We start from the raw sequence: 8,114 nt of genomic DNA, 5'->3' as shown, positions 1-8,114 counted from the left end.
CACGTACAATGGGTGACGCCGAACACAGGCATAAAACACAACCCGAGTACCACTGGTATATACCGGACAGCGAAAACCCAACAATAATCAAATACACTTATTACATAAACAGCAACAAGCCCGCACAAACTCAAGCGGGCTAATCGAACTTAAATAACCCCAACCCCAAAACCCCAACAATGAACAGGTGAAAACAATTAGACAAAACCAAATGAAAAGGGAAAAAGGGATCGGTGGCAGCTAGTAGACCGGCGACGACGACCGGCCTCGGGGATGACGATGGAACTCCCTCAGCATAGATGGATCCAATATGTCCCCCACCGGGACCCAGCACCTCTCCTCCGGCCCGTACCCCTCCCAGTCCACGAGGTACTGCAGGCCCCTCACCCGGCGTCTCGAGTCCAGAATGGCCCCTATCGTGTACGCCGGGGACCCCTCGATGTCCAGAGGGGGCGGAGGGACCTCCGGAACCTCACCTTCTTGCAGGGGACCAGCTACCACCGGCCTGAGAGACACATGAAATGAGGGGATAATACGAAGGAAGTAATAATCGATAACACACCTCGTTTATTCTCTTCAGGATTTTGAATGGCCCCAGCCTCGGATGCGTCCACCTCCACTATGACTGCCAAAGAAGGGTACGGATGCGCCAACACTGGCGCGTCGGTGAACAGCGCCTTCAAACGACGGAAAGCTCCGTCCGCCTCTGCCGACCACTACTACAAGTATTGAGATAAACTTTTGTTATTGAATACTTATTTTCCACCATAATTTGCAAATAAATTCATAAAAAATCCTACAATGTGATTTTCTGGAATTTTTGTCTAATTTTGTCTATCATAGTTGAAGCTTACCTATGAGGAAAATTTCAGGCCTCATCTTTTTAAGTGGGAGAACTTGCACAATTGGTGGCTGACTAAATACTTTTTTGCCCCACTGTATGTCTCCATAGCCAACGTCTCCTCCTGGGACAAAGGATACACGTGACTCCTGGGCAGTGCAGCGTTTACCTGGAGGTTTATCACGCAATCCCCCTTTCGATGGGGTGGTAATTGGGTTGCCTTCTTTTTACTGAAGGCGATAGCCAAATCGGCATACTCAGCGGGAATACGCACGGTGGAAACCTGTTTCTAGACTCTCCACCGTCGTCGCACCGATGGAAACTCCTACACACCTACCTGAACACTCATCAGACCACCTGTGGAGAGCTCCCTGTCTCCACGAAATCCTAGGATGTTGAATAGCCAGCCAGGGGATCCCCAGCACCACTGGAAACGCAGGTGAATCGATAAGAAACATACTAATCCGCTCCTTATGATTCCCCCCGCCTAATCATCTCCAGAGGAACCGTGGCCTCCCTGACCAGCCCTGACCCTAACGGTCGACTATCTAAGGAGTGCACGGGGAAGGGGGGGTCTAGCTGACCTAACGGAATCCTCAACCTCTGTGCAAGTCCGCGATCTATAAAGTTCCCAGCTGCGCCTGAATCGACTAGCGCCTTATGCTGGAGAGAAGGAGAACTTAAGGAAACAAATTAATAAAAACATGTGACCAACAGGAAGCTCTGGGTGAGTGTGGTGCTGACTTACCTGAGTTGACCGAGAAGTGTTCTGCCTGCCCTCTCGACTCCCGGATGGACTCCTGCACCGACCAGAAGTGTGCCCTCTCCGGCCACAGCTGGTGCAGGAGGAGCCTCCTCCTCCGGTCTCCCTAGATGCAGCCCCCCCTGCTCCATAGGTATGGGAGCGGGTGGAACAGACAGGACCCTTTCAGAACGTCCGCGAGCAGCCAGCAGATTGTCGAGCCTGATTGTCAGGTCTATGAGTTTGTCCAGGGTGAGCGTGGTGTCCCGACAAGCCAGCTCTCTGCGGACGTCCTTTCTCAGACTACACCTGTAATGGTCTATCAATGGTCATTCAGGACACTCACGCTCTCCTCGTCCAAGGGAGCCGGCTGAACGGTGGCCAGGTAAAGCTCGAGTTGGAGCAGGAATCCCTGGCACCCCGCCGCCGCTCCATCGTACTCCCTCGGAGGTGCAATACGCAGGGCGCTGGTACCGGATACCGCTGGAGGAGATGGTAGCGTTGCAGGTTGGAGGGGAAGTAGGGAGACCACTCCTCTCCCAGCGGTTCATCCTCTCCATCGAATCCATTGCTAATCCAATTGCGATGGAGGATGGACGTGCGATGAAGGACACGCTCCTCCATCGTTGGGAGAGGGGTGGTCGCTGCTCCTGCTGACTCCATATTTTTGGGCTGCGGGCTTCTATAACGCTCGAAGAGTGATGGGTGTGGAGTCAGGCGCAGAGAGCAGAAGATTTGAGGGAAAAACGCTTTAATGTCCAAAACCAGGAACACGTACAATGGGTGACGCCGAACATAGGTGTAAAACACACCCCGAGTACCACTGGAATATACCGGACAGCGAAAACCCAACAATAATCAAATGCACCTCTTACATAAACAGCAACAAGCCCGCACAAACACAAGCGGGCTAATCGAACTTAAATAACCCCAACAAGGAACAGGTGAAAGCAATTAGACGAAACCAAACAAAAAGGGAAAAAGGGATCTGTGGCAGCTAGTAGAATGGTGACGACGACCACCGAGCGCCACCTTCGGTGACATAATGCTTGTGCTTCTAGCTCTGACAATGCAGTAATATCTAACAGTTTCACAACATATACCCCAAATACATGTACATCTAAGTAAGGAATGGATTAAGAATATATATACTGTACATATACACTATTGTTCCAAAGTTTGGGATCACTTAGAAATGTTGTTTCTGAAAGTAAAGCAAAAAATCATTGTCTATTACAATAACATCAAATTGATCAAAAATACAGTGTAGACATTGTTGATGTTGTAAATGACTATTGTAGTTGGAAACGGCAGATTTTTTATGGAATATCTACATAGGCATACAGAGGCCCATTATCAGCAACCATCACTCCTGTGTTCCAATGGCACGTTGTGTTAGCTAATCCAAGTTTACCATTTTAAAGGGCTAATTGATCATTAGAACACCCTTTTGCAATTATGTTAGCACAGCTAAATACTGTTGTTCTGATTTAAAGAAGCAATACGACTGGCCTTCTTTAGACTAGTTGAGTATCTGGGGCATCAGATAACTTAAGGGGGCTGAATCATTTTGCACGCCCAATTTTTCAGTTTTTGATTTGTTAAAAAAGTTTGAAATATCCAATAAATGTCGTTCCACTTCATGATTGTGTCCCACTTGTTGTTGATTCTTCACAAAAAAATACAGTTTTATATCTTTGTTTGAAGCCTGAAATGTGGCAAAAGGTCGCAAAGTTCAAGGGGGCCGAATACTTTCGCAAGGCACTGTATGTTGAATTCTGCACCAACCTTAAGAAAAACAATTACTACCACTCTGCATATAATGTATAATAATGTAAGAAACAATTGTATTTTGCATTTTAATTAGATCTGTAATAGTGTAGCTAGTTTATTTATTGGCCTGTGTGTGTCCAATAGAAAAATTACTGTCTGCAAAACATTTTCAAATTATCAGAGAGAAAAAATTAGTAGTAGTTGCTCAGTGAAACATTGTTGACAGTATATTGAGATGATATTCACAGTGCACTCAGGAAAAAAAGTGCTTTGGGGCACCATTTGTGCCTGTAGGGGAATCCTCTTAAAAAAAGGTTCTACATCGAACCATTTTAAATCAGATAAAACTCTTCCTTTCTGAGAATGTAGATTATTCATTGTACCACAGCTCACTGTCTTTATTGATGTGCGCTGGGACAGCATCAGGGTACTAGACTGGGAAGGCTTCGTGTCCAAGGCAACAGGGATGTGACCCGGCAATAGTGCAACCAATAACACTATATGACTTTGGCAAGACTGCCCTATAAAAGCAAAATCATTAACTATGAATTTGGTAAAACATATTTGATCTGTTGTAATGGTTTCCTGACACAAGACCAAGCCAGTTGATCAGAATATATCATGGATTATCAGAAATTGCTGTCTGTCTAGACAGAAAAATAACATGAAGTCAGATTTTGCAGTAAAAAAAGGCATAGTTCCTGCATTTTGCCATTGTAGCGCAGAAGTGAGCCTAATAATAATCTTACTGTCAATATATAGCAACTATACAATAAAATATAGGTCTACAACATTTTACAATCATGGAGGTACCCAGTAAGCTACCCCTCAAGCATGGTCATACATTTAATTTTTTAAATTATTTTTTAAACTATTGCATCAGTTGAGTACTTTAGCATTACAAGCCAGTTGCTAAAAGTACTCCTAGGGTCATTGGAAGTACTATACAGATATCCCGTTTCTGTCTGGTTCTCTGCTCTGTCATGACCACTAGAGAGTCTGGAGTCAGGCCATAAACTAACTCCAATAATTGAATCTGCTTTCTTAATCAGTTTAATGATCTTGTTCCTGATGTGGACAATTTAATATCCAAAGTAACCCACTACTTCATTCTGGAATTATCATTCACATAATATAATACTCATAATGGTATGAGTATGATATTAAACAATTAACCTAGGTTTGTATTCATATTGACAGATTATATAGATGCACATTTCAGAAATACTGGGATCAACCTGGGATCAACAACAAAAAAGTGTCCAAGCTGTACCCAAACCCTTGAGAGGGGCCCCACAGCCTTACAAAGAATGAAAAAAAATGGAGGCTTGAAAAAAATCAAACAAGGGGTTTCAGGACTGATGCTGAATTAGTCAGACTGGATAATGTTACGGAGCAGTAGGTAGCCTAGTGGTTAGAGTGTTTGACTAGTAACCAAAAGGTTTCAAGATCAAATCCCTGAGCTGACAAAAAAATCTGACGTTCTGCATCTGAACAAGGCAGTTTACCTACTGTTCCTAGGCTGTCATTGAAAACAAGAAATTGATCTTAACTGACTTTCCTAGTTAAATAAATAAATGTAAAAATAATGCATACCTCTATCTGAGTGAAAATATCATAGTCACAAGCATATCTGTTGATATTTTGTTTGTTGAGGCAGTCTGGAAAACACTTTTATATCCATGAGCAAGGAGACTTGAGTGACTTTCCTTGGAAATTGTACAGAAATATGACAATAATATTTAGTGGTTTCAGCTTCTTAGTCTAAAAGGCAGCAGGGTCCCCATCCTGCTTCTTGGGAAAAAGGAGGGGTGGATTTAAAGCCCAGGTCCTCACTACCCCTAGGAACCTGTCAGAGGAGGAGACGGGGGCTCACACTGCCCTTTTATTTGTGTTTGAGAAGTTACACTACTTTTAAGTATACTTGATTGATATACACTTGAGTGTACAAAACATTATAAACACCTGCTCTTTCCATGACATAGACTGATCAGGTGAATGCTATGATCCCTTATTGATGTATTTGCAACGGTTCCGTAACTGCAGACCCCAGGGAGACGGGAAGCAAGTACCTGGTGAGGATTTAATAATAAATAGAGATGTAACTGGACAAGAACAGCGTCTGGACAAGAGAAACAAAACATGAATGTAGAGACAGGAATGAAACTGAGGAAGTGATAGATATAGGAGAGGCAATCAATGACGTGATGAATTCCAGGTAAGTCCGATGAAGTGCATAACGATGGTGACAGGTGCGTGTAATAATGAGCAGCCTGGCAACCTCAGAAGGGGGAGCGGGAGCAGACGTGACAATACCCCCCGCTCTAGGGGCGCCACCTGGCGGCCTACCTGGGCAAGTCTGACGAGGTGCGGGAGCCCGACAAGCCGGCGGAGGCATGGTGTGGGAGCCAACCGAGGCTTGTGAGCCAGCTGAGGCGGTTGAGGTGCGGGAGCCTGACAAGCCGGCCAAGGGAGGCCGACGTGCCCGGCCGAGGCGCGGGAACTCGACGGGCCAGCTGAGACATGGCGTGGGAGCCTCCGAGCCAACCGAGGCTTGTGAGCCAGCTGAGGCATGGGAGACTGACGAGCTAGCTGAGGCATCCCCGGTTGCGTCGGCAGCGGCCGACGTCACCAACAAGAACAAAAAAACACTCCCTGATGTTTTCAATTGTGGTGTCTGCATTCTGTAACGGTTCCATAACCACAGACGCTGGGAGACAGGAAGCAAGTACTGGGTAAGGATTTAATAATTAATAGACATGAAACTAAACAGCATCTGGACAAAAGAAACAAAACAACATCAATGCAGACACGGGAATGAAACTGAGGAAGTGACGTGATGGAGTCCAGGTTAGTCCGATGAAGCGCTGGTGCTCGTAACGATGGTGACAGGTGTGCGTAATGATGAGCAGCCTGGTGACCTCGAGCACCAGAGAGGGTGAGCAGGAGTTACAGTATTTGTTATGGATCCCCATTAGTTCCTACCAAGGCAGCAGCTACTCTTCGGGGGTCCAGCAAAAATTAAGGCAGTAATATACATTTTAATAAACATTTTTATCATTAAAATACATTTTACAACAGATTTCACAATACATTAAATCAAATCAAATCAAATGTATTTATATAGCCCTTCGTACATCAGCTGATATCTCAAAGTGCTGTACAGAAACCCAGCCTAAAACCCCAAACAGCAAGCAATGCAGGTGTAGAAGCACGGTGGCTAGGAAAAACTCCCTAGAAAGGCCAATACCTAGGAAGAAACCTAGAGAGGAACCAGGCTATGTGGGGTGGCCAGTCCTCTTCTGGCTGTGCCGGGTGGAGATTATAACAGAACATGGCCAAGATGTTCAAATGTTCATAAATGACCAGCATGGTCGAATAATAATAAGGCAGAACAGTTGAAACTGGAGCAGCAGCACAGTCAGGTGGAAGTTGAAACTGGAGCAGCAGCATGGCCAGGTGGACTGGGGACAGCAAGGAGTCATCATGTCAGGTAGTCCTGGGGCATGGTCCTAGGGCTCAGGTCAGTTGAAACTGGAACAGCAGCATGGCCAGGTGGACTGGGGACAGCAAGGAGTCATCATGTCAGGTAGTCCTGGGGCATGGTCCTAGGGCTCAGGTCCTCCGAGAGAGAGAAAGAAAGAGAGAACTAGAGAATTAGAGAACGCACACTTAGATTCACACAGGACACCGAATAGGACAGGAGAAGTACTCCAGATATAACAAACTGACCCCAGCCCCCCGACACATAAACTACTGCAGCATAAATACTGGAGGCTGAGACATAAGTGTGTGCCCTCTGGCCACTATACTACAGCACAATCCAGGTATACATATGTATAGTGTGTATGCTGTGTGTTTGTATGTCCAAGACCAAATTAGTCTCTTCCCTCACCCCACCATTTGTGCATTCACGCATGCATGTTACATACATTATGTATGTCAGGAAAACATTCTAACATAATTTCTTGAATTCTTCCATTTGACCTATGCTGATGTGGTTTGTTCATTTTGTTGTTGGTTTCATTGCAGTGGCAGAAAATGGCGGAGCACCAACCCACCATCACTTAAAACCCACTGCTCTCCCTACACCTGTGAAGGAGCTCTCTCATTCTCTCTCTCTCCCTTTACCCCCCCCCCCCCCCCCACTTATCTCCATATAATAAATCCTCTTAATTTTCAAATGTATGGTTTGTGCTTTATGAAGACATTGTGAAGAATTATTAGGATCTAATATAATCTTATATAATATAATCTTATATTATTGTTAATGACATTAACATACACATCTACATGCAGTAGGATAGATCTACAATTTGTACAATGAATCAGGAAAGCAGCAGATACGGCAGTCGGCAGAGCCAGGAGGACACAATGGTATATTATATTTTGTAGTTCATTTTTCTAACCCTAATCAGATTCTTATCACCAATATCATTCTAATATGCATGTAAATTCAAATGTACCTCCTGTGGTATCCCAGGAGGTCTACCCCGGGTGATGGTAATAGAGGGTATGTACGTGAGGCGACGTTGGCTCCCTCTGCTGGGAATACGGGAGCTGGGCACCCCGACACGGACAGCTCTAAGTGGAGGTAATTAGAGGAAAGTGCCAAACAGCCGTGGAGGCCAAATAAAAGGAGCACGGTGGCACACCGCGAGAGAGAACGGGGAGAGACCGACACCAAGCAAAAGTAGAGAAGGACCGAGCCAAACCTAAGTGATTTTCTTTGTTATATTTATTTTCTGTCTTAGTAAA

Source organism: Oncorhynchus kisutch, linkage group LG11, assembly GCF_002021735.2.
Source record: "Oncorhynchus kisutch isolate 150728-3 linkage group LG11, Okis_V2, whole genome shotgun sequence".
Taxonomy (NCBI): Eukaryota; Metazoa; Chordata; class Actinopteri; order Salmoniformes; family Salmonidae; genus Oncorhynchus; species Oncorhynchus kisutch.
Note: the sequence above shows the minus strand (reverse complement) of the source record.